The 27,939-nt window shown below is 44.7% G+C and overlaps 1 long non-coding RNA gene across 2 annotated transcripts; it reads left to right on the forward strand.

The window, feature by feature from the left end:
* Positions 1 to 575: 575 nt before the first annotated feature.
* LOC132812441 (uncharacterized) lies at positions 576 to 25,318 on the forward strand. 2 transcript variants are annotated; one of them, XR_009643655.1, is made up of 3 exons: positions 576 to 606; positions 11,258 to 11,364; positions 25,220 to 25,318. It is a non-coding gene; the product is annotated as an uncharacterized LOC132812441 (long non-coding RNA). The 2 variants fall into 2 exon arrangements; XR_009643654.1 differs by lacking the exon at positions 576 to 606 and adding an exon at positions 6,198 to 6,297.
* The last annotated feature ends 2,621 nt before the right edge of the window (positions 25,319 to 27,939 follow it).

A 27,939-nucleotide genomic window follows, 5' to 3' on the forward strand; every position in this document is an offset into this window, starting at 1 on the left:
CATTGCCCAGAGAAGTAGTTGATGCTCGTTCAGTAAACGTTTTTAAAGCTAAGGTAGCTTTTTTAAAAAAGAAATAATTAATTAAGGAATACGGTGAGAACTTGGATAAATGGTTCTGCGTCCACGAAATGATCAGCCACGATCTTGTTGAATGGCAGAGCACGCTCAAAGGGCAGGATGGCCTTCTCCTGTTCCTAGTTCTTATGTTATACATTCCTCCCTCACTCGTGACTTGGAGGTGCTAGTGTTGGATTAGGATGGACAAAATTAAAATACACAGAACACCAGGTTATAGTCCAACAGGTTTATTTGGAAGCACTGGCGCTGCTGCTGCTGCATCAGGTGGTTGTGTGTTTTTAACTTTGTCCCTCACTCTTGTAACTTATGAACAGCAACAAAAGCCAGGAAGCAGTGCGCATGCTCCAGGCAACAAAGATCCCCGGATGATTGATGTCAGCGGCGGACCAATGGAAGGACAGGGGCGGGGCTGGAGGACCTGGCGAGGCGGTTGGCCCTCCGACCAATCAGAGCGAATGAGAGGCGGGACTTGATTATACCACGTGATCATCCTCGCGGCAGCGCGGCTGTGCGGGTGGAGAGCTGTCGGTAAGGAAAGGAATAAACAGCAGCAAGCGGGAGGGAAATGGTGACGGTCTGGGCTGAGAGGTTTTGCGAACATTTGGTGCACATCGGAAAATACAAATTTGAAACTTACAGTCTCGTTTTTGCAGTAAACCGGAAAATGCCTAATTTCGCGATTGAGTAAAAAATGAGGTCTGCAGATGCTGGAGATCACAGCTGCAAATGTGTTGCTGGTCAAAGCACAGCAGGCAGGCAGCATCTCAGGAATAGAGAATTCGACGTTTCGAGCATAAGCCCTTCATCAGGAATGAGAGAGAGAGAGCCAAGCCGGCTGAGATAAAAGGTAGGGAGGAGGGACTAGGGGGAGGGGCGATGGAGGTGGGATAGGTGGAAGGAGGTCAAGGTGAGGGTGATAGGCCGGAGTGGGGTGGGGGCGGAGAGGTCAGGAAGAGGATTGCAGGTTAGGAGGGCGGTGCTGAGTTAAGGGAACCGACTGAGACAAGGTGGGGGGAGGGGAAATGAGGAAGCTGGAGAAATCTGAATTCATACCTTGTGGTTGGAGGGTTCCCAGGCGGAAGATGAGGCGCTCCTCCTCCAGCCGTCGTGTAGTTGTGTTCTGCCGGTGGAGGAGTCCAAGGACCTGCATGTCCTCGGTGGAGTGGGAGGGGGAGTTAAAGTGTTGAGCCACGGGGTGATTGGGTTGGTTGGTTCGGGCGGCCGGAGGTGTTCTCTGAAGCGTTCCGCAAGTAAGCGGCCTGTCTCACCAATATAGAGGAGGCCACATCGGGTGCAGCGGATGCAATAGATGATGTCCACTCACTTCCCTCCACTTGCGCCCACACCTCCACACTCACTTCCCTCCAAGGCCCAAGGGATCCTTCCATATCCGCCACAAGTTCACCTGTACCTCCACACACATCATCTACTGCATCCGCTGCACCCGATGTGGCCTCCTCTATATTGGTGAGACAGGCCGCTTACTTGCGGAACGCTTCAGAGAACACCTCTGGGCCGCCCGAACCAACCAACCCAATCACCCCGTGGCTCAACACTTTAACTCCCCCTCCCACTCCACCGAGGACATGCAGGTCCTTGGACTCCTCCACCGGCAGAACACAACTACACGACGGCTGGAGGAGGAGCGCCTCATCTTCCGCCTGGGAACCCTCCAACCACAAGGTATGAATTCAGATTTCTCCAGCTTCTCATTTCCCTCCCCCCACCTTGTCTCAGTCGGTTCCCTTAACTCAGCACCGCCCTCCTAACCTGCAATCCTCTTCCTGACCTCTCCGCCCCCACCCCACTCGGCCTATCACCCTCACCTTGACCTCCTTCCACCTATCCCACCTCCATCGCCCCTCCCCCTAGTCCCTCCTCCCTACCTTTTATCTCAGCCGGCTTGGCTCTCTCTCTCTTATTCCTGATGAAGGGCTTATGCTCGAAACGTCGAATTCTCTATTCCTGAGATGCTGCCTAACCTGCTGTGCTTTGACCAGCAATTTCGCGATTGACTCGAGTAAGCGCCGCCATCTTTATTCGGGGCAACGATTCACTGGGCACGTGCAGCCGCCATCTTTGTAGGGGGCAAAGTTCAGAGGGGAGTATGTGCAGCTCTCCCTGACAGAGAGTCATGGGGCAGGATTTACACAGAGCACATTCACACCCAGGGAAATGGATTTTTGTTTTTCTCTCTGGATTTGTTTCGTCATTCATGTAAATGATTTGGATGTGAATAAAGGCGGTACAGTTAGTAAGTTTGCAGGTGACACCAAAATTGTTGGTATTGTGGTCAGTGATAAAGGTTGTCTCAGAATACAATGGGATATTGATCAGATGGGCCAATGGGCTGCGGAGTGGCAGATAGGGTTTAATTTAGATAAATGTGAGGTGCAGCATTTTAGAAAAGCAAATCCGAGCAGGACTCACACACTGAATTGTAAGGTCTTGGAGAGTCTTGCTGAACAAAGAGACCTTGGAATGTAGGTTCACAGTTCCTTGAAAGTAGAGTCACAGGTAGATAGGACAGTGAAGATGGCAATTGGTATGCATCCCTTTATTGGTCAGTGTTGAGTAAAGGAGCTGGACAGGACATTGGTTAGGCCACTTTTGGAATATTGTGTGCATTTCTGGTCTCCCTCTTATCAGAAGGAGGCACTGAAACTTGAAAGGTTTGAGAATTGATTTTCAAGGATGTTGCCAGGGTTGGAGGATTTGAGTTGCAGAGAGAGGCATAGTAGGCTGTGGCCATTTTCCTTGGAGTGTGATGTTGAAGAGGTTTCTCTAATCTTGAGGGTCATGGATAGCGTAAATAAACAAGGTGTTTAGCCCGGGGGGGGGGGTAGAGCCCAGAACTAGAGGATATAGGTTTAGGGTGTGAGGGGGAAATTCAACAGGAGCCTAAAGGGCAACAAAAATTGTAACATTTCAAAGGCATTTGAATAGGAAGGGTTCAGAGGGATGCCGGCCGAGTGCTGGCAAATGGGAATAGATTAGGTTAGAATATCTGGTTGGCATAGAAGGGTTGGACTGAAGAGTCTGTTTCGGTGCTAGACATCTCTGACTGTGGGATCATAAAAGTGAACACTGCTCTGATTCGCCTCTGAGCTCCTTGATGTCCACTTGTTCATTATCTAGCTTCCTCAGTCTGAGTGTATTTTTGCTTTGTTTAGTAACTTACTATTTTGTTCACAGACCTTTTCTGTAAATGAATTGTCCACTGCTGCCCGCCTCCTAACCATATTACAGAGGAGGTCGTACTGGATGTCTTAAATCGTAGCAAGGTGGATAAATTCCTGGTACCTGTTAAGGTGTATCCCAGACATTTGTGGAAAGCTAGGAAAGTGATGGCAGTGCCCCTCCCTGAGATATTTATATCATCATTGGTGACAGGTGAGGTGCTGGAAGACATGTGCCATTATTTAAAAAGGTGGTAAGGAAAGGCCAGGGAACAAGAAAACAGTGAGCCTGAAGTCAGTTGCAGGCAAGTTGTTGGAAGGGATTCTAAGGGACAGGATTTATATGTATTAGGAAAGATGAGGAATGATTCGGGGTAGTTAACATGGCTTTGTGTGTGGGAAATTATTTCTCTCTCTAACTTGATTGAGTTTTTTTTGAAGACCTGATAAAGATGAAGGCAGACTGTGGACGTTGTCTATATGGACACTGAATGATGTTCCACAAAGCAGACTGGTTAGCAAGGATAGATAACATAAAATTTTGGGAGAACTAGCCATTTGGATACAAAACTGGCTTGAAGGTAGGAGGCAGAGGGTGGTGAAAGAGGGTTGCTTTGTGGGCTGGAGGCCTGTGAGCAGCAGTGTGCTGCAGGAATGGATATTGGGTCCTTAAATAATTGACTTGGATGTGAATATATGAGATATAGTCAGTGGGTTTACAGAAGACACCAAAATTGGAGGTGTAGTGGACAGTGAAGAAGGTTAGTTCAGAATACAACAGGATCTTGACCAGATGGGCCATTGGGGCGAGGAATGGCAGACTGGGTTCAATTTAGACAAATGTAAGCTGTTGGATTTTGGAAAGGCAAATCAGGGCAGGACTTATACACTTAATGGTAAAGTCCTTGGGAATGTTGCTGAATATAGAGACCATGGAGTGCAGGTTCATTGTTCTTGAAAGTAGAGTCACAGATAGGCAGACTAGTGAAGGTGGGGTTTGGTATGCTTATGTTTATTGGTCAATGCGTTGAGTGCAGAAGCTGGGACGTCAAGTTGAGGCTGGACAGCACATTGATTAATCCATTGCAGGAATTATGTTTTAAGTTCGAAATTTCCTGTTCTGGAAAGAATGTTGTGAATCTTGAAAGAGTTCAGACAAGATTGACACAGTCTTTGCTAGGGTTGGAGGATTTGGGCTACAGGGAGAGGCTGAATAGACCGGAGTTAATTTCCCTGGAGAGTCAAAGACTGAGAGGTGACTTCATGGAGATTTATAAAGTCATGAGGAGCGTGGATAAGGTGAACAGCCAGGGTCTTTCCCCCCAGGTTAGGTGGGTTCAAAACAAAATCGCATGGGCTTGCGTTGAGAGGGCAAAGATTTAAAACGGGTCTAAGGGGCAAAGTTTTCAAGCTGTGTGTGGTGTGTGTGTGGAATGAGCTGCCAGATGAAGGATTGGAAGCTGATACAATTACAACATTTGAAAGGCATCCGATTGGGTACATTAATAGGAAGGGTTTCAAATGCTACGGACCAATTGCTGGCAAATGGGGCTCCATTTGTTGAGGATTCCTGGTTGGCATGGAAAAATTGGACCAAAGGTCTGTTTCTGTGCTGTACATCTCTATGACACTAATAAATGAAGATAAGATGTGTTCCTCTTTTGTGGAGAGCTAGCAGAAGCACAGATAATTGTCCTTGGAGCTGAGAAGGTTAAGCAGTGATTTTGACCCAGTACAAATTTGTTTCTAGGATATTTTCATTTGCAGAGAGAGGGGAATTGTTAACGATGTCACAATTTTAGTAACTACTTTCAGGTAATTAGCAAATAATATGTCAATATGTGAACATTATTTTATTCAGTATGTTCTGAGCATCTGGAACAGTCTGAATGGCAGCTGGACAGACTCAGCAGTTATTCAAACAGATTTGGAATTTTACATTTTAAGGGAAGATTTCGGGGGCCATGGGAAAATGGGAAGGGAATTGGGAAAGATTTGCAGCATCTCCAGAGGGAGAGGGTACAGCCCCAATGGGCTGAATAGCCCCCAGCCTCTGTGCTCTGTGACACTGCCCCATTGACTGTGAATGTTGAAGCTCATCCCAGGGCAGAGAGAGAGAGAGAGAGAGAGAGAGGGAGGATCCCACCACTCACCTCACAGTGGGCCCTGGATGATTGATGTCAGCGCAGGCCAATAGGACCAGAGGGCAGTACTGGAGGACCAGGTTGTCCAACCAATCGTAGTTAATGCGGGCAGACTCAAGGCTGGAACTAAAGAAAGGCACATATCACAGAGATTTGAGAAACTGGAGGACATGAGATAGGGAGCGTTCTGTGGCTGGTGAGGAATTATATAAATAAGAAAAAGTTGTGAGGGTGGATGAGATGACAGCGATTGGGAGAGTTAAGGATGGAGGAATTTAGAGTTAGTGAGGATTAGAGTCATAATGTTATACAGCAAGGAAACAGGCCCTGTGGTCCAACCAGTCCATGCCGACCATAATTCCAAACTGAACTAATTGTAACTGCCTCCGCTTGGTCCACATCCATCCAAATATTTCCTATTTATGTACTTCTCTGAATGTCTTTCAAAGATTGTAATTGCCTTCACAGCTACCACTTCCTCTGGAAGTTCATTTCACGTGCATAATTTTTTTAAAAACCCTAATGTCTTTTCTCAAATCTTTCTCATTTCTTCTCAAAATGAATGCACCCGAGTTTTGAATCCCCCTCTCCCCCGGCTATCCCCCTTATCTAAACGCTTTCTGATTTTATAAACCTCTAATAAGGTCACCCCTCAACCTCGTGCACGCCAGTGAAAAAAAATTCCCAGCCTATCCAGCCTCTCCTTAGAACACAATCCCTCCATTCATGGCAACATGCTGGTAGATCTCTTCTGAACCTGCTCCAATTTAATAATATCCTTCCTATAACAGCACAACCAGAACTGGACATAGTATTCCAGAAGAGGCATCCCCAACGTCCTGTACATCCTCAACATAACGTCACAAGTCCTGTACTCCAAGGTCTGAACAATGAAGGTCAGTGTGCTAAGCGCCTTCTTAACCACCTGTCTGCATATAACACAAACTTCAAAGACGTGAAGCCCTCGGTCTCTTTGTTCCCATATCACTACTCAAGGCCCTATTTTTATTGAGTGTAAGTCCCACCCTCATTCTCATTTGTTTTGTCAGGATGTTATATTTTGCATTTATTCCAATCCAAAAAGTCCTTTTGAGTATAAAGGTAGTAGGAGTATGATTAAGAGGGAAATCAGGAGGCAAAAAAGGGACATGAGATAGCTTTGGTGAATAGGGTTAAGGATAATCCAAAGGGCTTCTATAAATACATGAAGAACAAAAGGCTAACTAGGGAGAAAATAGAGACCCTCAAAGATCAGCAAGACAGCCATTGTGTGGAGCTGCAGGCGATGGGCGAGATAGGAAACCAGTGTTTTGCATCAGTGTTTACTGTGAAGAAGTACATGGGAGATATAGAATGTGGGGAAATAAATGGAGACATCTTGAAAAATGTCCATATTACAGAGGAGGAGGAGATGCTGGATGAGTGGCTGAGGAGCTGGTGCAGGGGAAAAGGATTCACATTTTTTGGATCATTGTGATCTCCTCTGGAGTAGAATTGACCTGCATAAGAAGGATGGATTGTACCTGAATTGGAAGGTGCCTAATATCGAGGCAGGGAGATTTGCTGCTGATACTTGGGAGGCATTAAACCAGTGAGGGAGTGGGTGTTACCCAAGGAGATAGTGAGAAAAGAGGTATGTCTGAGGCTGGTACAGTTCAGAAGTCAAATAGTCAAGGCAGGCAAGGGCAAGGCACAGAATGAAGTCGGACTGAGCAGTTGCACTGCATTTACTTCAATAGAAGAGGCCTGACAGGGAAGGCAGATGAGCTCAGGGTATGGTTTTGAACATGGCACTGGGATATTATAGCAATTACAGAGGCATCACTCTGATGGATAAGATTGGCAGCTTAATGTTCCAGGGTATAGATGCTATAGGAAGAATAGAAAGGGGGATAAGAGAGGAGGGGGAGTGGCATTTTTGATTCGGGATAGCATTATATTTTTGCTTAGGGAAGATATTCCTGGGAGTACGCCCAGTGAAGTTATTTAGGTGGAACTGGGAAATAAGAAAGGGATGATCACCTTATTGGAGTTTTCTGCATGGATTTCGTGTGAGTGCTCTGGTTTCCTCCCACAGTCCAAAGATGTGCAGGATAGGTTGGATTATCCAGGCTGAATTGCCCACAGTGTTCAGGGATGTGTAGGTTGGGTGGATTGTCCAGGCTGAATTGCCCATAATGTTCAGGGATGTGCAGGTTGGATGGCCTTCGGAAAGACAATGTTACCGAGGGAGGTTAGGAGGCTCTCCAGGTCAGTATCGATGTGATGGGCTGAATGACCTGCTTCCACACTGTTGAAAGTCTCTGATAATTCTACTAGTTTTAAAATAGTTACAGAAAATAATATACCAGATCTAAAAGCTAAGGTTCTGAATTGGACAAAGGCCAATTTTGATTGCACAAGGCAAGAACTTTCATCTGGTCCCTCCGGCCTGCTCTGCCATTCAATAAGAACAGGGCTGATCTTTTCATGGCCTCAGCTCCACATTCCTGCTCTCCTACCATAACCCTTAGTTCCTTTCCTGTTCACATATTCACATTTTGCCTTAAAGGCATTCAAGTTGATAACGTCAAATGTTGCACTCAGCAGGGAATGCCACAGATTCACAACCCTTTAGCTGAAGAAGCTCCTCCTGAACTCAGTCCTAAATCTGCTCCCCTTATTTTGAGGTAATGCTCTGTAGTTTGACCTGCCCCCAGTGGAAATAGCCTCCCTGCTTCTATCTTCTCTATTCCCTTCATAATTTTATTTGTTTCCTCTCCAACCTCCCATTCTTCTAAATTATAATGACGATAGAACCAGTTTTCTCAATCTCTCCACATACGCCAACCCTCTCAACTCCCAACTCAAACTAGTGACCCTCCTCTGTACTCCCTCCAGTGTCAGTACATCCTTGCTAATGTAAGGGGATCAAACCTGTACACAGTACTCCAGGTGTGGCCTCCCCAGCCCCCTGTACAGCTGCAGCATAACCATCCCTCTAGCAATGAAGGACAATATTCCCTTCACTGCCTTAATTACCTGCTGTACCTGCAAACCAGCTTCCTGTGATTCATGCACAAGGACACCCAGCTCCCTCTGCACAGCAGCCTGCTGCATGTTTTCACCATTTCATCATCCAGTTTGTTGTTAGTCCGACCAAAATGGATGACCTCCATCTGCCAGATCCTTACCCACTCACGTAACCTATCTGTATCCCTATGCAGACTGACAGTGGCCTCTGCAGACATTACTTTGCTCATCTTTGTATCAAATGTGAACTCTGACACCGTACACTTGGTCCTCAAGTCCAAAACATTTGTGTAAATTGCAAACAGTTGTAGAGCCAACACTAATCCAAACACCCGTTTATCCCCATTCTTTATTTTTTGTTGGTGAACCGATCCTGTATCAATGATAATTACCCATAATGCTGTGCATCTTTACCTTATACAGCAGCCTTTTGTGTGGCAACTTATCGAATACCTTCTGGCAATCCAGGTACACCACCTCCACCGAATCTGCCTTGTCCAACGCACTCGTCGTATCCTCAAATAATTTCAGTAAATGTGTTAGACATGACCTGCCTTTCATGAATCCATGCTGTGTCTGCTAAAGGAGACAATTTCTACCCAGATACCTCACCACTACTTCCTTGAGAGATTCAAACATTTTCTACACTACAGAAGTGAAGCTAACGGGTCCTTTTTGAAAAATAGTGGTGCCAATTTGCAGCTTCCAGTCTGTCCAAACCATCCCAGAATCCAACAAATTTTAGTGAATTATCATGAGGTCTATTTGTTATTCCCCCCGCCCCCATCTCCTTTAGTCCCTGGGATGCATTCCATCAGGGCCAGGAGACCCAGCTACCTTGAGGCTGTTATCTTTCCCAACATTGCCTCTTTACTGGGAATGATTGCTTCTCTGTCCTCATCTGCCATTGCCTCCATAGGCCTGCGACAATGAGAGTATATAGATAGTATGTTCCTGTTAAGGCCAAGGCTGGGAGGTGTAGAGAATGCTGCCTGTTGAGAGAAATTGAGGACCTGGTCAAGAAAATGAGGGAGGCATATGGCAGGTACAGAGAGCTGTGTTTGTGTGAATCCCGAGAGGAGTATAGGGGCAGTAGGAGTATACTCGAGGTAAACCAGGAGGTTAAAAAGGGGACATGAGATAGCTTTAGGAAATAGGTTTAAGGAGAATCCAAACTGATTGTACAAACACACTAAGGACAAACGAGTAACCAGGCAGAGAATAGGTACCTGCAAACATCAAGGCTGTCTGTGGAACCGCAGGAGGTGAGAGAGGTTCTGTGTGAGCGGAAAGGTTTAACAAACAAAATGTGCACATCGGAAAACACAAATATGAACATCCCAGTCTCGTATTTTCAGAAAACGGGGAATTGCCTCAGTGTGGCTGCTGGCATGGGTGCGTGCCGCCATCTTTATTTGGGGCAAGAATTCACTGGACACGTGCGGAGCCGCCAGCTTTGTAGGGGGCAAGGTGCAGCCAGGCGCATGTGCAGCCTTTCTCTGGTACAGATTCATTGGGCAGGATTTACACAGAGCACATTCAAACTCAGAGAAATGGGTGTTTATTTCTGGATTTGTTTCATTATTCATTTAAATGATTTGGTATCGTAAATGAGTTTGCAGGTTATACAAAATTGGAGGCATTGTGGATAATGAAGAAGGTTACCTCGGATTACAATGAGATATTGATCAGATGGGGTTTAATTTAGATAAATGTGAGGTGCTGCATTTTGTAAAAGCAAATCAGGACAGGATGTATACACTGAATGGCAAGGCCCTGGAGATGTTTGCGGAACAAAGAGACCTTGGACTGCAGGTTCATAGTCCTTGCAAGTCAAGTTACAGGTAGATAGGATGATGAAGAAGGTGTTCAGTATATTTTCCTTTATTGGTTAGAGCATTGAGTACAGGATGTGGGAGGTCATGTTGCTGTAGAGGACATTTGTTAGGCCACGTTTGGAATAGTGTGTGGAATTCTGGCCTGCCTCCTATCAGAAGGGTGCTGTGAAACTTGAAAGGTTTCAAAAAAGACTTACAAGGATGTTGTTAGGGTTGCAGGATTTGAGCTACGGGGTGAGGCATAAAAGGCTGGGCTGTTTTCCCTGGAGTGCCATAGTCTGAGCGGTGATGTTATGGAGGTTTATATAATCATGAGGGACATGGATAGAGTAAATGAACCAGGTGTTTTCCCCGGAGTGGTGGTGTCCAGATGAAGAGGGCATTACTTTAGGGTGAATGGATAAAATTTCGAAGGGGTCTAACAGACAATTCTTTCATGCAGTGGGTGGAGTGAGCTGCCAGAAGAAGTGGTGGAGACTCGTACAACTAAAACATGTCAAAGGCATCTAAAAAGATACATGATATGATTAGGAAGCATTTACAGGGATATGGGCCAAGTGCTGGCAAATGGGAATAGATTAGGTTTAGATACCTGGTTGGCATGGGTGAGTTCGACCGAAGGGTCTTTCTCGGTGCTATACATCTCTATGACTGTGAGATCATAACAACTTACACTGTTCTGCTTCATCTCTGGGCTCCCTCATGACCACTTTGTTAATATCTAGCTTCCTCAGTCTCGAACAATGGGTGTATCTTTGGTCTGTTTAGTATTTTACTATAACTTTTACAGATATTTTAGTAAGTTAACTTTTCACTGCCGCCCAGCCCCTGACCATGTGCTGCTTATTAATATTTTTCTGGAAAATCTTTGACAGTCAAGAATTCCTTTTTCCAATAAGCAAGTGTATTTTCCTTCCATTTCTGACTCTCAAATTCTGCACCATTTTCATTCCCTGTAATCCGTTTTGCACTCCCTGAAACATCAACTGTGTTTCTCCTTCCACAGATCCCAGTGATTAATGCCAAAGCCCTGTTGCCTGGGGAGAGGGTGATGTTTGACTTTCTTGTACAGCTGCAGTTTGTGTGGTGAAGGTGCTCCCACAATGTGGTTGGGTAATAGATGTTATAGATTATTCATTACAGCAACAGTGATGATTTGAAGATAATGTCCAAATCAAGAACAGTTTGTAGTTACATTATCCTGCTTATAATTTCACAAAAATATTATTGGGAACTTTAGACATAAGGCCAGAGAAGGATGATATTAGGTCAGGTGACCAAAAGCATTGCCAAATAAGCAGGTTTTGAGGAATGTCTTAAAGGAGGAAAGCAGACCTGTGAGGTTTTGGCTGGGATTTTCAGACCTTGTTGTTTTGGCAACTGTAAAAGCAGCCACACAGGTGAGGTAATGAATTAACAGATCATTGGGAGTCTCGAACAGAATGGGTTGTCGGGGTCTCAAAGGGTGTGAGATACAGCGAGCTAGGGATGATCACACCCAGGAATTACATCAAGGGTGAGAATTTTAAATTGAGGGATGTGGGCCGGATGCTGGCAGGTGAGACTAGATTGGGCTGGGATATCTGGTCGGCATGGACAGGTTAGATTGAAGGGTCTGTTTCCATGCTGTACATCTCTGTGGCTCTATGTTGTTGATTATGAATAGGAGCTTTTTGAAGGTTCAACAAGTTTTGGTACAAAGGAGTACTAGGGTAGCAGACATTTAGTTTTTCTTGAGATGACAGGGAGATTGAATGTTGGAAGCTGGCCAGGAGTGTGTTTAGCTACTGAAGCCTGGAGATAACACAAGGTGGATGAGAGTATATGAGCTGAGACAAGGGTAGAATCAGCTAGAAATAGTGGTGTTGGAGTGGGACTGGGCTGTCCCCCTCACCTCACCTCTGGGATTCAGCTGGTTGTCAGGTTGTGAATCAGGGCAGTAACACAATCGGGAGCTGAGTGGCCCTGGTGGAGCCGAGAATGAGTGTCACTCAGCTGGCTGTTGCTGAGCAGCTGCTGCGTGGTAGCCCTGTTGGTGACATCTTCCATCACTTTACTGCTGATCGAGTGTGGACTGATAGAGGGAAATTTCCTGGATTGGATTGCCCTGTGTTTTTGTGTTGAACATGCCTGTTCTACATTGTTGTTCGATGCCAGTGCTGGAGCGGTACTTGGCTTGGTGGGTGGCAAGTTCTGGAGCAAATGCTGTTGTCGTATCTGGTGCTTGTATATGTGAGGCCCGTCCATCAGTAAGGGTGGGGATATCTGTGATGCTTCCTCCAGTGAGTTGTTTAATTGTCCATCACCGTTCACAACTGGGTGTGGCAGAACTGCAGAGCTCTGATCTGATCCATTGGATGTAGAATCACTTCACTCTATTGCTTGCTGCTGATGCTGTTTGATATGCAGATGGTCCTGTTTGGTAGCTTCACCAGGTTGGCACTTCATTTTTAGGTATGCCTGGTGCTGCTCATGGCATGCCCTCCTTTCCTGTCCGTTGTGATGGGTGAGAGCGGGATGTACAAACCCATGAGATTACAGATTGTGCTGGAGTACAGTTCTGCTGCTGTTGATGTCCCACAGTGCCTCAGAGGTACCCGGTTTAAGATCTAACATCTCTTCAAATTCTATCCCATTTAGAATAGTGATAGTGCCACTCAACACAATGGAGATTTTTCTTAACTTTAAGGCAAGACTTTGTCTCCAAAAGGAGTGTGTGATGGTCGCTCCTACCGATACTGTCATGGACAGATGTATCTGCAGCTGGTCAATTCATAACAATGAGATCAAGTATGTTTTTCCCTCTTGTTGGTTCCCTTACAACCTGCTGCAGACTCAGTTGAGCAGCTATATCCTTTAGGACCGGACCAGCTCAGTCAGTAATTGTTGCAGAGCTCTCCCTCCCCATCATCTCTCTCCATTACTCCACTGTTACTCAGTTATCAAACTGCTTAGCACCCTCCCACTACTCAATTAGGTGCAGTTTCCTCCAATGAAGCATTATAATGGTTAAACCCATTGCCTTACAAATTCCTTTCCCTTACTGCTGAGCCCCTCGCTCTCCCTGAGAACTCTGAGGCAGAATTACACTCTTTGTAATATTGCTCTCATATCTGTAACCCCAAGCTGACCTTCTGATCAGGTATCTACACAATCACTAACACCAGGAATTCCAATCTCTGAAACGTTGTTTGTCTCCTCCTCCCCCCAGCTCCATTGCTACTCAAACCCCTTACCCGCGTCGGTGTCGCCTTAAACTTGATGAATCTGAAGCGGAACCCTTGATTCCGTGACTGACCCAGAAGCTGGTTTCAGACTCCCCCATGATGGGAAACATCCTGTCACGATTTATCCTGTCAAACTCCTTAAGAGTCTGGTGGTGGGGTCTGATTGTAAGTGGTAGAAATGGCAGAGGATGATGTGTTGTATCTGGGTGGAAGGTAAGAACTTAGGGAGGGTTCTATCCTTGCAGTTGGATGTATGGGTTTCAAAGGCTCGTGTGTTAAAGTGACAGGCAGCTGGAAGCTCGGGGTCTGTTTTTGCAGCAAAATGTGGATCATCTTCTGCCATTTCCATTACCACCACTGAGATGCTGCCAGACACCGGTTCCTGTCCCCTCCATTAACAGCTATGCACCATCCCAGCCTGATCATAATCCACTCCTTTGTCTTTCCAAATGTACTGGTCTCTCTTTGGGTTCTGTACCTGCCCATTATTTGCTCTTTAACCCCTATCTCCTGCAGTACAAAGATCTGCAGATTTGTTGAATTGGCCAAGCTAAATTTCCCATAATGCTCAGGGATGTGTAGGTTAGGTGCATTAGTCAGGAGAAACATATAGTAATAGGGTCAGGTAGTGGAATGGGTCTGGGTGGGATACCATTCGGAGGGACGCTGTGGACTTTTTGGGCCGAATGGCCTGTTTCCACACTGTCAGGATCCTAATTTTCCCAGCTCCCATCGGTTCTGAAGAAGGGCCCACTGGACAGATTCCTGTTCCCAGATGCTGCCAGACCTGCTGAGCTTTCCCAGCACCTCCTGCTTGTTGTTCCTGATTGACACCATCCATCCACCTTCCGGGTTTGATTCAGGCACGGGGAGGATCCCACCACTGACCTCACAATGGGGTCCAGCTGATTGGTGGAAGCTTCGGACCAATAGGCAAAGGGGGTGGGACTGTTGGACCAAGTGGAACCAGCTGGTCATCCAAACAATGGGAGTGAATGTGGGGCGTGGCCAGTGGGATGACACGTCACCAGTAACTCCGCCTTTGTAGTGTCACGTGACTCGGCCGTTGGTGAATGTGGGAGAGGCAAACATGGAAGGGGAGAGTGGCCTCGGAGACAGGTAGATAATGAGTCACTTTAGACTGGGAAGTTTTAATTACACTCTGTGCGGGTTGTTAGTCTGAATTAGAAACTCTTTTCCGAGTTTGCAGCAGATGGGAAAATGGCTGTGGCCCTCAGGCGGTGATAGGTCCTGGGATATGGCCGCCATCTTTATTGGGGGCAAGGTACAGTGAGGGGCATGGACATGTCCCCTTCCTAGGATGGGGCGGGTGTGTACGATTTAAAGAGAGGCATTTACACATCAAGCACATACCAAGAAAAAAGTATGTCTTTATATTCTTCCTGTATTGACTGAGTATTTTGTGAATTCATTTCATAGGATATTAAATCAGAATAATTGACGTTGGGATCTCAAAAGTAAGTTTTTACAGTCAATGGAGTCATCAGGATCTGAATATCATTGGCATTTAACTGTGGAAGGAGAAAGGTTTGTTCTGTTTGTGGGAAAATATCTCCAATATTTTTGTAAAGCGGAAAGATGTACAAAATCGTGGTTGGATCACCCTTTGGGTGTGTGCTCTGTTCTGGGCCCTGCAGCTGAGGAAGGAGATATTGCCCTGACAGGGAGTACAGATTTATCCAAATAATACCTCATCTCATTGTAAGAACTCTCAGATTAGACCCAATCACCCACTTCATGATGTTAACCTGTAAACTTCATATTTTCAATTACCTGCAATGTTCCCATTAAAAGTCCTTTTGGACTCAAATTCCAGTACCTTTTCAGGTGGAATGTTTCAGATTCTGACAACTGTCTGTTCATTCAGAAACTGCTGAGGTCCATGTTGACTCTGGGGTTACAAAGGGCTGAATTGAAAGATGAGGTGCTGTCCCTGAGCTCCCATTGAGATACACTGGAACAGTACAGGAGGCTGAGGGCAGTGTAGGTGTGAGCAGACAATGACAATGACAGGGCTGCACTGTGAGGGCTGCTTGGCTCAATGAGTGTTTTGGAGTTAGATGAAAACAGAGCGAGGGGAGACAGGGAGAAGGTGAAGCTGAAACTCCGTTTTAGTTCAGGCCGTTCAGAAATTCACGTGTTCCCAATGGGAACAGTCAGTTTTTAAGTGATACCTGCGGGGTATTTGTTAACAGTTATTAAAGTATTTTCCTGAGGGCAGTTGAGAGTTAACCACATTGCTGTGGGTCTGGAGTCACATGTAGGCCAGACCAGGTGAGGATGACAGTTTCCTTCCCTACAGGACATGAGTGAACCAGATGGGTTTTCTAACAATCGACAATAGTTTCATGATCATCATTCGCCTTTTCACTCTAGATTGTATTGAATTCCGATGCCACCATCAGCCATGTTGGGATTCTATCCCTAATCCTCGGAACATTGCACATGTCACTCATCTGGCAGGAATACCATTAAGCCATTGCCTCCCTTTTTAGCAATGTTTAAAAGAATGTTCTGTCATTCTACGTGTACAATTTGAGATAAAATACTGCAACGTCCATGTGTCGGCCTCTCCAAAAGGTCAATCAACAGATTTGTTTGGGGGCGAAATATTTCACTTTTTTTTAGTGGGGGGAGGGAGTTTATTAAACAAAAATGAATCCAAATAAAAATCTTATGCCACAGAAATGTAATTTCTGAAGGGGGAGGGGCTTCCAGAGACAGGGACGGTTGTGGGGCTAGAGGGGGATTGTTGTCCAAACATCACTGTGGTGTACATGGACTGCAGCATTTCAGGGAGGCGGTTAACCACCACTTTCTCCAAGACAAGTAAAGGGGGACAATAAATACTAGTCTGGGCAGCAAAGGCAACCCCAAGTGAATAAAACCAAGCAATGACCTCTCTGAGCTGACTTGCTGTGAAGTTAATGGAGTGGGCAGAGAAGAGAAACAGTGACATTTCACAGCTGCCCTCAGAGGACCTCCCCCTTGGAAGTACTCAGAGCTGGGGATCAGCTCAGTGAGTTTCAGTCTCTTCAAATATCAATCTTAGTCAGTTTTATTTTATTAAATCTACAATCATGAGTCAGGTGAGGATTTCTTTTTAATGTCTTACGGTCTCTTGATTAAATGTTTAAGATATGAAATGTAAGCATTAAGTTATTCTCGGGCAGTATTTATCAAGCAGTAAGACTGTGCCTTTGTCTTGGTCTGTAGGTTGTTAAGGCGGAGAGATGGCCTGTTGTAGAGTGGCGTGCTGTTCCTGTCGGATGGGGGAGATTAGGGAGAGTTTCAATGATCCTGATGATCATGTCTGCAGGAAGTGTGATTGCAAATCCTATTGGATCGCATGGATTGGTGGAGGAGTGATTAAAGGCAGTGACGAATTGATAGGAGCTCGGGAATTTGATAGGTGGCAGTCTCAGGATTGCAGGATTTTGTAGATACAGTCAGGTGGATGGGTTACGTCCAGGAAAGCTAGGAGGGGTAGGTAGGTACTGCAGGAGTCTCCTGTGGCTATCCCCATCTCAGACAAGTATACTGTTTTGGAAAATGTAGGTGGTAATAGACTTTCAGGCGAATGTAGCACTGACAGCCAAGTTACTGGGACTGAGACTGGCTTCTAACATAATGAGGTATATCCAGTTCCATACGATCGATGGTGATAGAGGACTCTCTAGTCAGGGGCACAGTCTGCCGTTGCTGCAGCTGACAGTGAGACATCAGAATGGGGTGGTGCTGCCCTGGTGCCAGTGTCTCTCACAGGGAGCAGAATATTCTCAAAAGGGATATTAACCATTGGGAGGACATTGTACATTGGTACCAATTGCAGAGGAAGGGGAAAGCATGGGGTCCTGACGAGCAGGGAGATTTGCTAGTGCCACTTGGGAGGCATTAAACCAGTGAGGGAGTCGGGGTAAACCTAAAGAGATAGTGAGAAAAGAGGTGAGTCTGAGGCTGGTACTGTTCACCGGTCAGACTGTCAAGGCAGGCAAGAGCAAGTCATAGAATGAGGTGGGACGGACCAGTTGCACTGCATTTATTTCAGTGCAAGAGACCTGACAGGTCAGGCAGGTGGGCTCAGGGTATGGTTTTGAACATGTGCCTGGAATATTACAGCAATTACAGAGGCATCACTCAGGGATGGATAGGACTAGCAGCTTAATGTTCCAGGGTATAGATGCTATAGCAAGGATAGAAAGAGAGAAACAGAGCGGGGGAGCGGCATCTTTGATTAGGGATAGCATTCTGGCTGGGTTCGGGAGGACATTCCTGGGAATACCTCCAGGCAAGTTATTTGGTTGGTACTGAGAAATAAGAAAGGAATGACCATCTTACTGGGATTGTATTATAGACTCTCTCCCAATAGTCAGCTGGGAATTGAGACACAATTTTACCAGGAGACCTCAGTTATCTGTAAGAATAATATGGATGCAATGATAAGTGGTTTTAACTTTACTAACATAGCCTCGGAGTGCTGTTGTGTTAAGGGCTTGGATGGAAAGGTATTTGTTCAGTGTGTACGAGAACATTTCAAAATCAGTTTGTAGGATGTTCCTACTAGAGAAGGAACAAAACCTGACGTGTTTTCTTCATTCACAGGATGAGGCTGTCACTGGCTCGGACAGCATTTATTGCTGCATTTACCCAGAGAGCAGACACATTGCTATAGGTCTGGAGTCCCATGCAGACCAGACCAGCTAAGGATGGCATTTTCCTTCTCTAAAGGTCATGAGTGAACCAAATTGGTTTTTCCAACAATTAACAATGGATTCCTTGTCGTCACTAGATTATTTTTTCCAGATATTTATTGAATACACGTTCCAAAATCTGCTGTGATGGGATTCAAACCCGGGTCCCCAGAACGTTATCTGGGTCTCTGGATTAACTGTCTAGTGATAATTTCACTAAATCATCACTGCCTCTTAGGAAATGAGGCAGGGTGAGTGACTGAGGTATCAGTGGGGCAGCACATCAGCACCGAAGACCCCACAGTATTGTGGCTCAGTGGTTAGCGCTGCTTCCTCAGCACCAGGGACCTGGGTTTGATTCCAGCCTCGGGCAACTATCTGTGTTCAAGGTGGCACATTCTCCCCAGTGTCTGTGAGGATTTCCTTAGGGTGTTCCATTTTCCTCCCACAGTCCAAAGATGTGTAGGTTAGTTGGATGAACCATGTTGAATTTTCCATAGTGTCTAGATGCAGTAGATGAGGTTTTGGGATGTGCAGGCAAATCTCTGCCTGATGTGAAAAGATCCTTTTGGGGTCTTGGTCAGAGGGAGGCGTGGCCGCATGTTTTACATCTCCCATGGCAGCAAGGGAGGGTCAAGGGTGTGGAGCGTGCGTTGGTGGGAGGGTGTGGACCGAACATGGGAGGTGCAGAGGGAATGGTCTCTGCGGAACACAGATAGGGTTGGGGATGGAAATATGTCTCTGGTGGTGGTGTCTGACTTTAGGTAGCAGAAATAACAGAGGTTAATGCACTGTATCTGAAGATTATTGGGATGGAAGGTGAAGACCACAGGGTTATGTTATTTATTGTGGCTGGAGGGGTGGGGTAAAGGCAGAGGTGCGGGAAGTGGAGGGTATGTGTTGGAAGGCATTGTTGATCTAGTCAGGGGAAAATTACGGTCTGTGAAGTACGCCTTTCTGGGATGTCCTGGAATAGAATCCAAAGAGATGAAACAAATATATCACAGACAAAAGATTAACTGGACCAGACAACGTGACTCCTTAAAGGTCAACAAGGCTGCCTATGGACCCACAGAGGGTGTGAAATATATGCAAATATTTCTCGTCATTTTTACTGGAGAAGTATATGGAAGCTTGAGAGTTTGGAGAAATAAACAGTGATAACTTGAAAAGTGTCCATGTTACAGAGGAGGTGGTACTGGATGTCTTAAATCGCATCAAGGTGGATAAAGCCCTGGAACCTGATCAGGTGTATCCTGGAACTTTCTGGAAATCTAGGGAACTGATTGTTGGGCCTCTCCTGTGATATTTGTATCGTTCATAACGACAGGTGAGGTGCCATTATTTTAAAAAGGTGGTAAGGAGAGGCCATGGAACAAGAGAACAGTGAGCCTGAATCAGTGGCAGGCAAGTTGTTGGAAGGGATTCTGAGGGACAGGATATCCATCTATTTGGAAAGGTAAGGAATGATCAGGGAGACTCACTGTGGCTTTGTACATGCACAATTGTGTTTCACTAACTTGAGTGACTGTTTTGAAGTGACAAAGAAAATTGATTAAGCCGGGCAGTGAATGTTGTTTATATGGACATTCAACAAGGTTCCACAAAGCAGACTGGTTAGCAGGGTTAGATCACATGGAATGCAGGGAGAGCAAGCCATTACCAAATTGCCTTGAAAGTAGGAGACAGAGGATGATGATGGAGGGTTGCTTTGCGGACTGGAGGTCTGTGAGCAGCAGTGTGCTGCAAGGATGGATATTGGGCCCTTAAGTAAATGACTTGGGTGTGAATATATGAGGTACGGTCAGTAGGTTTACAGAAGACACCAAAATTGGAGATGTCATGGACAGTGAAGAAGGTTAGCTCAGAATACAACAGGATCTTGATCAGATGGGCCACTGGAGCAAGGAATGGCAGATGGAGTTCAATTTGGATAAATGTGAGCTGTTGTATTTTAGAAAGGCAAATCAGGGCAGGGCTTATACACTTAATGGTAATGTCCTGGGGAGCGTTGCTGAACAAAGGGACCTTGGAGTGCAGGTTCATAGTTCCTTGAAAGTAGAGTCACAGGTAGGCAGGGGAGTGAATGCAGCATTTGGTACGCTCCCCGTTATTGGTCAATGCATTGAATGCAGCTGTTGTGATGTCATATTGTGGCTGGACAGGGCACTGATGAAGGCCCTTCTGGAATTCTGTTGTCAGTTCCAATCTCCCTGTTCTTGGATTAATGTTGAGAAACTTGAAAGGGTTCAGTAAACATTTGCAAGGACTTTTCCGGAGATGGACGGTTTGAGCTATTGGGAAAGGTTGAATAGGCTGGGACTATTTTCCCTGGAGATTTGGAGGCTGAGAGGTGATCTTCTAAAATCATGAAGGGCATGGATAAGGTGAGCAGTCAGGGACTTTTTCCCAAGTTCGGTGGGTCCGGAACTAGAGGGTACAGGCTTAAGGGGGGATGTGACTACAGTGTTTTTATGCTTTTGGTCTCAGACCGGTGTCTGCGTAATCACCTTTGCATTCGTTTTTACGTATTTTACCGAGTGCAAAGTTAGGTCGAACCTCCTCGTGGTTCCCCCTGGCAACGGACTATACGAGGAAGCTCTTGACGGGGGCGATTTTAACTGTTTTAGTGGCGTTTTAGTCTAGTTTTATCAGTGTGTTACCATCGATTTTATCTTTGGTTTTAACCTGATTTTACTGGTGCTTTGCGCCACGGCGGCTTGATCGTTTTAACCGTTGTCTGAGCATTACTCGATATAGTTCGGCTAATACGACCTGGTAGAAAAGATACGAGACGGCTGGTGACCTGTCGGTCTACGGGAAACAAAATTTTGGCGAAGGCGTTATGGCTGATACCAAAGTATCCGGTTGGGTGGGAGACCGGGTAAATAACCGCCCCGCACGGTGGCTTTTGGCGGCTCCGTGTGTAAAGTGTGCGAGCCAATATCGGAATGTACAATCCGTCTCAATTCAGACACAGACGGATGAGACCCTACGAATTATTCCAGCAAGGTTGTCCTCGGGCAGGCACGAGGAAACCTTTAAGATAGTCCAGAATAGTGACAAAATTCGAAAAACAGTGCTGGGAGAGAAGGCCCCTCTACAGCCAAGTCCATTTAAGAGCCGGATCATTTTTAATTCGAATTTTAAAGGGCCCTTTAATTTTAATCGAAGTGGAGTTTTAGAGAGACAAGAGGGGGAAGATGAGGGTAGGATTATACCACCCGTCCAATAGAGAAACTAATAAATTAGAAATTATAATTAATTACCCTATAGAAGATTTTAAATGTAGTTATTGTAATAACATCTACAATACTACTGGGTTATTTAGAAAGCATTTAAAAGTATGTCGAGGGATTAAATCGGTTAGGATAAGGTGTAGCAAATGTAAATGGGAGGGTAGTTATCAGGCAGTAGCGTGCCACTATCCGAAATGTAAAAGAGATGGGGATGGTAGTAGAGGTATTTGTAGTAACGTTAATGATAGGAATGTAGAGGAAGATTCAGAGAAACCCTTTCAATGTGAGCTGTGCTCATTAAAATTTAAATCGGCCAGAGGTCTGGGACAGCATGAAAGGCATGCACACCCTAGTTTAAGAAATGAGAAAAGGAAAGGGAGTAAGGCGGATAAAATAGGGAATAACGATGGAAATAAAAGGGGTATATGGTCCAGAGAGGAAACTGAAATGCTGCAACAATTGGATTCTGAATTTAGTGGTTGCAGGAACATTAATAAGTTGATAACGGATAGGATGGGGTCTAAAACTGCAAAACAAATATCAGACAAGAGACGATTAATAAACAAGAAAAATAAATCTAGTAAGAAGGATTTAAATTTAGAGGAGCTCCCCAACAGTATTGATGAAGAGGAAGGAGAGGATAATGATAGAATTGAAAGTGACCTGATACCCGATAGGAGCGTAGAAGAGGAGAATCAGGACATCATTGATGTTAGGGAATGTCCAAATAGCTCAATTACAGATTTGATAAAAATAATGGAGGAAGACCTGAAGAAGGGTAAAAATGGTTGCAAAGAGTTTAATAAGATTATGGGGGAGATTGTAGGTAAATTAGGACAGAGGAAGGAGGATGATAGGAAGAGTAAAATAAGTGGTAATAATAGAATAAAAACCAAAACTAAGGAGAATGGACGAAAGAAAGATAGGAAGGTAAACAATGCTTTAAAGAGATATAGTGGGGAAAAAAGGGAAGTTTAAAGAGGCACAAGTCTTGTATAAAAGTAAAAGGCAGTATTTGGCAAGAAATTTAATGGGAGCCCCGGTTAATAGTAAATGTCCCCTAAGCGAGAAGGAACTGGAGGAATATTTTAAAGAAAAACTAATGACTATTAATGAGAAAAATAGTTTAAGGGGTTTTGCCAAATACAAAAATCAAAGAGAGGAATCCATGGATGTTGCTCCATCTGGTCCTGTGACGGTGGAAGAAGTCGATCAGGCCTTAAGGGCGATGGACGTGAACACCGCCGCAGGACCAGATGGGGTAACGTTAAAGGAGATTATTAAAGTCTTTAATAAAGATAATTTAATACTGCCTAGGGTGTATAGCATTTGGCTACAAAGTGGCAGGATCCCAGATAGGTTAAAAACTAGTAGAACAGTATTAATCCCAAAAGTGAGCAGTGAAGATAAACTTAAAGATATAGATAATTGGAGGCCAATAACTATCGGGCCAATCCTGCTCAGACTTTTTACTAAAATCGTGGCAGGTAGGCTTAATAAGGTAATAAGTTTAAACAAACGTCAAAAAGGTTTTATGTCCGGTATCTCAGGATGCAAGGAAAATATTAAAATCCTTGAGAATATTATGAAAGGTGTCAAGAAGAGGAAGAAAAATTTAGCTGTAGTCTTTATAGACTTGGCAAAAGCTTTTGACACGATAGGACACAAATTAATTATTACTGCATTAAGAAGGCTTCACCTTCCGGTATTATTTATTAAATTGATAATAGACTTATATGATAATAATTCTACCCAAGTAGAGGGTTCTAACTGTAAAACTGGGAATATTCCCATTTTACGGGGGGTAAAACAGGGTGATGCTTTATCACCAATTTTATTTAACATAGTTATGGATCCTTTACTTTGCACAATTGAAGAGAAACAAAAAGGAATATTCCTTGGGGAGGATGGAAATGGTTGTCACTGCGCAGCGTTTGCGTTCGCAGATGACATTGCCTTGATTAGTGAAACTTATGAGGGAATGGTGTGCAATTTAAAAATAGTGGAGAAATTTTGTAATAATACCGGAATGGGGATTAATATTAATAAAACCAAGGGCTTTTATCTTACCCATAAAAATAAAACTTTTATATATAACGATGTAGTAAATTGGAGTATTAATGGGGGGATTATACAGTTTATAGAACAGGGTGCTACTGACAAGTATCTTGGGGCCAAAATTGACCCATGGGTGGGAGTCAGTAACACCGAATGGGAAAAGCAGTTAGAGGAATGGGTGGAGAATTTAAAAAGGTCCCCTCTAAAACCTGGCCAGAAACTTGGGATCTTAAAAACATACTTTTTCCCTCGACTGTATTTTTATCTCACTTTAGCGGAAGTTTCTCTTAACTATCTTAGTAAACTAGATAATATTATTAAAAATGCGGTGAAGGAAATCTTACATCTTCCTCAATCTATTACGGACGGGGTGCTTTGTGCAAAAGCCCGTGATGGTGGCCTGGCATTAAATCGTCTGTCAGTATTCATACCGATTTCGATTCTGAGGAAGTATGGTACACTACAGAATTCGACGGATGAAATATTACATGCCTCATTTTATTTTGAAGGCAGTAGTGTGAAGGAGAAGATGCGGAAAATGAGTAGTTTAAAGGTATTGGAGAACATTTGGAATCCGTGTATCAATCAAGGGTCGAATGTTGGAGATACCATTATGGAAGAAGACGAAGGGATGGAAGAATTTGCGAGTTCTAACTACGCAAGTTGGAGAACTATAGAAGTACAGAAATGGATGGCCCTCCCCTGTCAAGGGGCAGGGGCACACTACTACAAGAACGATAGTATCTCCAATAACTGGTTGAAGAGGACAGACTCTATGAGAACGTCCAAAGTGATTAATTCACTGTTATTACGAACGAATTTATATCCAACAAGGGCGACATTATCGTATGGCAGGCCATTTAACATCAAAAGTTGCTGAAGATGTAATGATCCCTCGGAAACAATAGCACATATTTCTGGTTGGTGTCCCTTTGTTAAAAATATGAGGATTAAGAGACACAACAGAATAGTTGAGGAGTTAGTTAAATATATCAAGAAATACGGGTGGACAATATATGTGGAACCTAGCATTAAGGATGAGGCCGGGAAACTCTGGATACCGGACCTCATCGTGGCGAAGGAGCAGCAGATAATTGTCATAGATGTAACAGTTAGGTCTGATCTCCAAATAAACTCCCTCGAAGGGGCCTGGGACGAAAAGACAAAGAAATATCAACATCTTGAGAAGGAGATAATGGACCTTATCGGTAAAGGAAAAGTATCCTTCTATGGGTTTGTGATGGGAGCCCGAGGGAAATGGTTTTCAAAGAACTCAGATTTGATGAAGACCCTCGGGATCGCGAAGTTTAAATCCTTTGCACAGAATGTCGCAAACTTGTCTTTGTCATTGACTCTCGAGCTCCTCCGGACTTTTATGGACTCTTAATAACTCCCTTCGATTTATTTAAGTTTTAGGTTGGAAATCTTAAGGTTTTTAATGTTTTTAATGCTTCTATAGTTCTTAGTTGGTTTTAACTAATTTTTAGTTTAATATTTTAATTTTTTCTGTTTTAGTAATAAAGTTGTAGTATTTTAGATCACTAAGGTAATTGGTGGGGGGTAATCTGGTGTTAGTTTAATCAACAGGGCACGCTATACACAACAAATGATGAGTGGTTACCTAGTCAATACGGTAAATAATCCTAGCTCATCTTTGTCCTCGCTTGAGATTCTGCTTCGCATTATTATTTTAACTTTTTTTACCTTTTTTGTTTTATCGTTCCCATTTTAGATCATTCAGCTGTGGTTTCGCTGGATAGGGGTTTGTCTTTTGTCGACGAGCGACGTGAAAACTCGGAAAGGACACTCCATCATGTATGATGAGTGCAATAAAAAGGTGAGAGGGAAAAAATTTAAAAGGGATCAAAGGGGCATCTTGTTCATGTTGAGGGCATTGCATGTATGGAATGAACTGCCAGAGGAAGGGGTGGAGGCTAGTACAATTGCAGCATTTAAAAGGCATCTGTTTGGGTACATGAAGAGGGAGGATTTAGAGGGATGATGGTGAACCGTTGGCAAATGGGACTCCATTAACGCTCTCCGTTATTGGTCAATGCATTGAATACAGAAGCTGGGACGTCATATTGTGGCTGGACAGGACATTGAATAAGCCACTTCTGGAATTCTGTTTTCAGTTTGAATTACTCTGTTCTAGGAAGGATGTTGTGAAACTTGAGAAGGTTTGGACAAGATTTACAAAAACGTTGCCAGGATTGGAGGATTTGGGCTACAGGGAGAGGCTGAATAGGCTGGGGCTATTTTATCTGGAGAGTCAAAGACTGAGAGGTAACTTCATGGAGATTTATAAAATCACGAGGGGCGTGGATGAGGTGAGCAGCTGGCGACCTTTTCCTTTAGATTAGGTGGGCTCAAAACTAGAACACATGGGTTTAAGTTGAGAGGGCAAAGATTTAAAAGGGATCTAAGTGGCAACGTTTTCAAGCTGAGTGTGGTGTGTGTATGGGAGGGGCTACCAGATGAAGTAGTGGAGGCTGAAAAAAATCACAACGTTTAAAAGGCTTCCAATTGGGTACAGGAATAGGAAGGGTTTTGATGGATGCAGGCCAATAGCCATTAGTTTAGGATTCCTTGTTGGCACAGACGATTTGGACCGACGGTCTGTTTCTTTGATCTTAATAAATTAAGATGCATTCCTCTTTTTTGTGCAGAGCTAGCTGAAGCACAGATAATTATCCTTGGAGCTGAGAAGGTGAAGCAGAGATTTTGATCTGGTGCAGATTTGGTTCCAAGGTCTTGAATTTGCAAAGAGAGAGAGGAATTGTTAACCCTGTCACGATTTTTAATAACTACTTTCAAGTAATTGGCAAATAATACAAGGTGAAAATGTGAACACTATTTTACTCAGTAAGTTCTGAGCATCTGGAACAGTCTGAACGACACAGATTCAGCAGGTATTCTGAAACAGACTTGGAATTTTACTTTTTAAGGAAAGATTTGGGAGGCTATGGGCTCATGGGAGGGTACTTGGGACAGATTTGCAGCATCTCCAGAGGGAGAGTACAGCCCCAATGGGCTGAATAGCCCCCAGCCCCTGTGCTCTGTGATACTTCCCCATTCACTGTGAATGATGAAGCTCATCCCAGGGCAGGGAGAGGGATTAGCGGTCCACTCTCATGACAATGGTGCCCGGCTTGACGGCAGCTCCAGACCAATGGGAGGAGAGTCTGTGTGCCCCTGCAGCCAATGGGAGTGAATGAGGGGTGTGGCCAGCAAGACGACACCTGTCCATGAGCTGTGCAGATGCAGTGTCACTGGGTGGGGGTGGGAGAGACAGCAGAGACTGGGACAGAGGCTGTCGGACCTGAATTACAAACTCCCGGTAAATTAAAACCAAAAGAACTGCGGAAGATGTAAAACAGAAACAACAACCAGGAGGATCTGGAAAAGGTCTGGCAGCATCTGTGAAGACAAATCAGAGTTAAAGTTTAAGATCTGGTGTCCCTTCCACAGAACAGATGTTACTGAGGGAAAAAAAGTCAGTTTATTTGCAGAAGATAGTGTGGGGGGAGGATATAAGGAGTAAAGGATAGGTGGGAATAGAGTGAGAAGAACGGTTGGATAAAGGAGTGGATAACGATCTGGCTGGGGGAGGGTGACTCGCTGTTAATGGAGACTGTTAGTGGCTAACCATAGGTAGTGTGTAATGACAGGCTGTGAGAACAAGGCCTGGTGTGTGGGGTAGTGGGCTTCGACATGGGGTTCTTAACCTATGGTTAGCCACTAACTGTCTCCATTATAAGCTGTTGCCCACCTATATCACTGCACGATTGTGTCCTCGGCAGCTCCAGACATTTGGAATATCCTCCCTCACCCCCACTCTGTCCGCCTTGAAGATGTATCTAAAAATTGTTCTTTAATCAACGTTTCCATCATTCGTGAAGCATTTTAGGAGATTTGTCAATGTGAAAGGCTCCATACAATGCAGGTGGTTGTTGTTATTGTCTGACATCAGGAGAAACAGGGATGAGCCCTCTCTCTCTCATACATGATGAACAGCAGCAAAAGCAGGAAGCACTGAGCATGCTCCAGCCCACAATGGGCTTCAGATTATTGATGGGGTGGGGGAACGGGGGCTAGAGGTGCTAGTTGTTCCTTCAACCAATCGTAGTGAATGAGGGGCGGGACAATACCCAACCACGTGATAAACTTCACTGACAGCACAGTGTTGTTGTGACCAAGGCATTGGAGATGTGTGAAGGTGCAGGGCAGGGAAAAGGAAAGACGTATTGACCAGGAAGAGGAGGAAATTTTCACGGTATGGAATGAGAGGTTTTACAGAACTTAGTGCGCATTGTAAAACACAAATTTGAAAATCCAAATTCTGCTCCATTTTCCCTCCCTATAATGCATTTTGCACTCCCTGAAATAGCAACTGTGTGTTTCTCTCTCCACAGATCCCAGTGATCAGTGCCAAAGCCCCATTGCGTGTGG

The sequence above is a fragment of the Hemiscyllium ocellatum genome, unplaced genomic scaffold (assembly GCF_020745735.1).
Source record: "Hemiscyllium ocellatum isolate sHemOce1 unplaced genomic scaffold, sHemOce1.pat.X.cur. scaffold_270_pat_ctg1, whole genome shotgun sequence".
NCBI lineage: Eukaryota > Metazoa > Chordata > Chondrichthyes > Orectolobiformes > Hemiscylliidae > Hemiscyllium > Hemiscyllium ocellatum.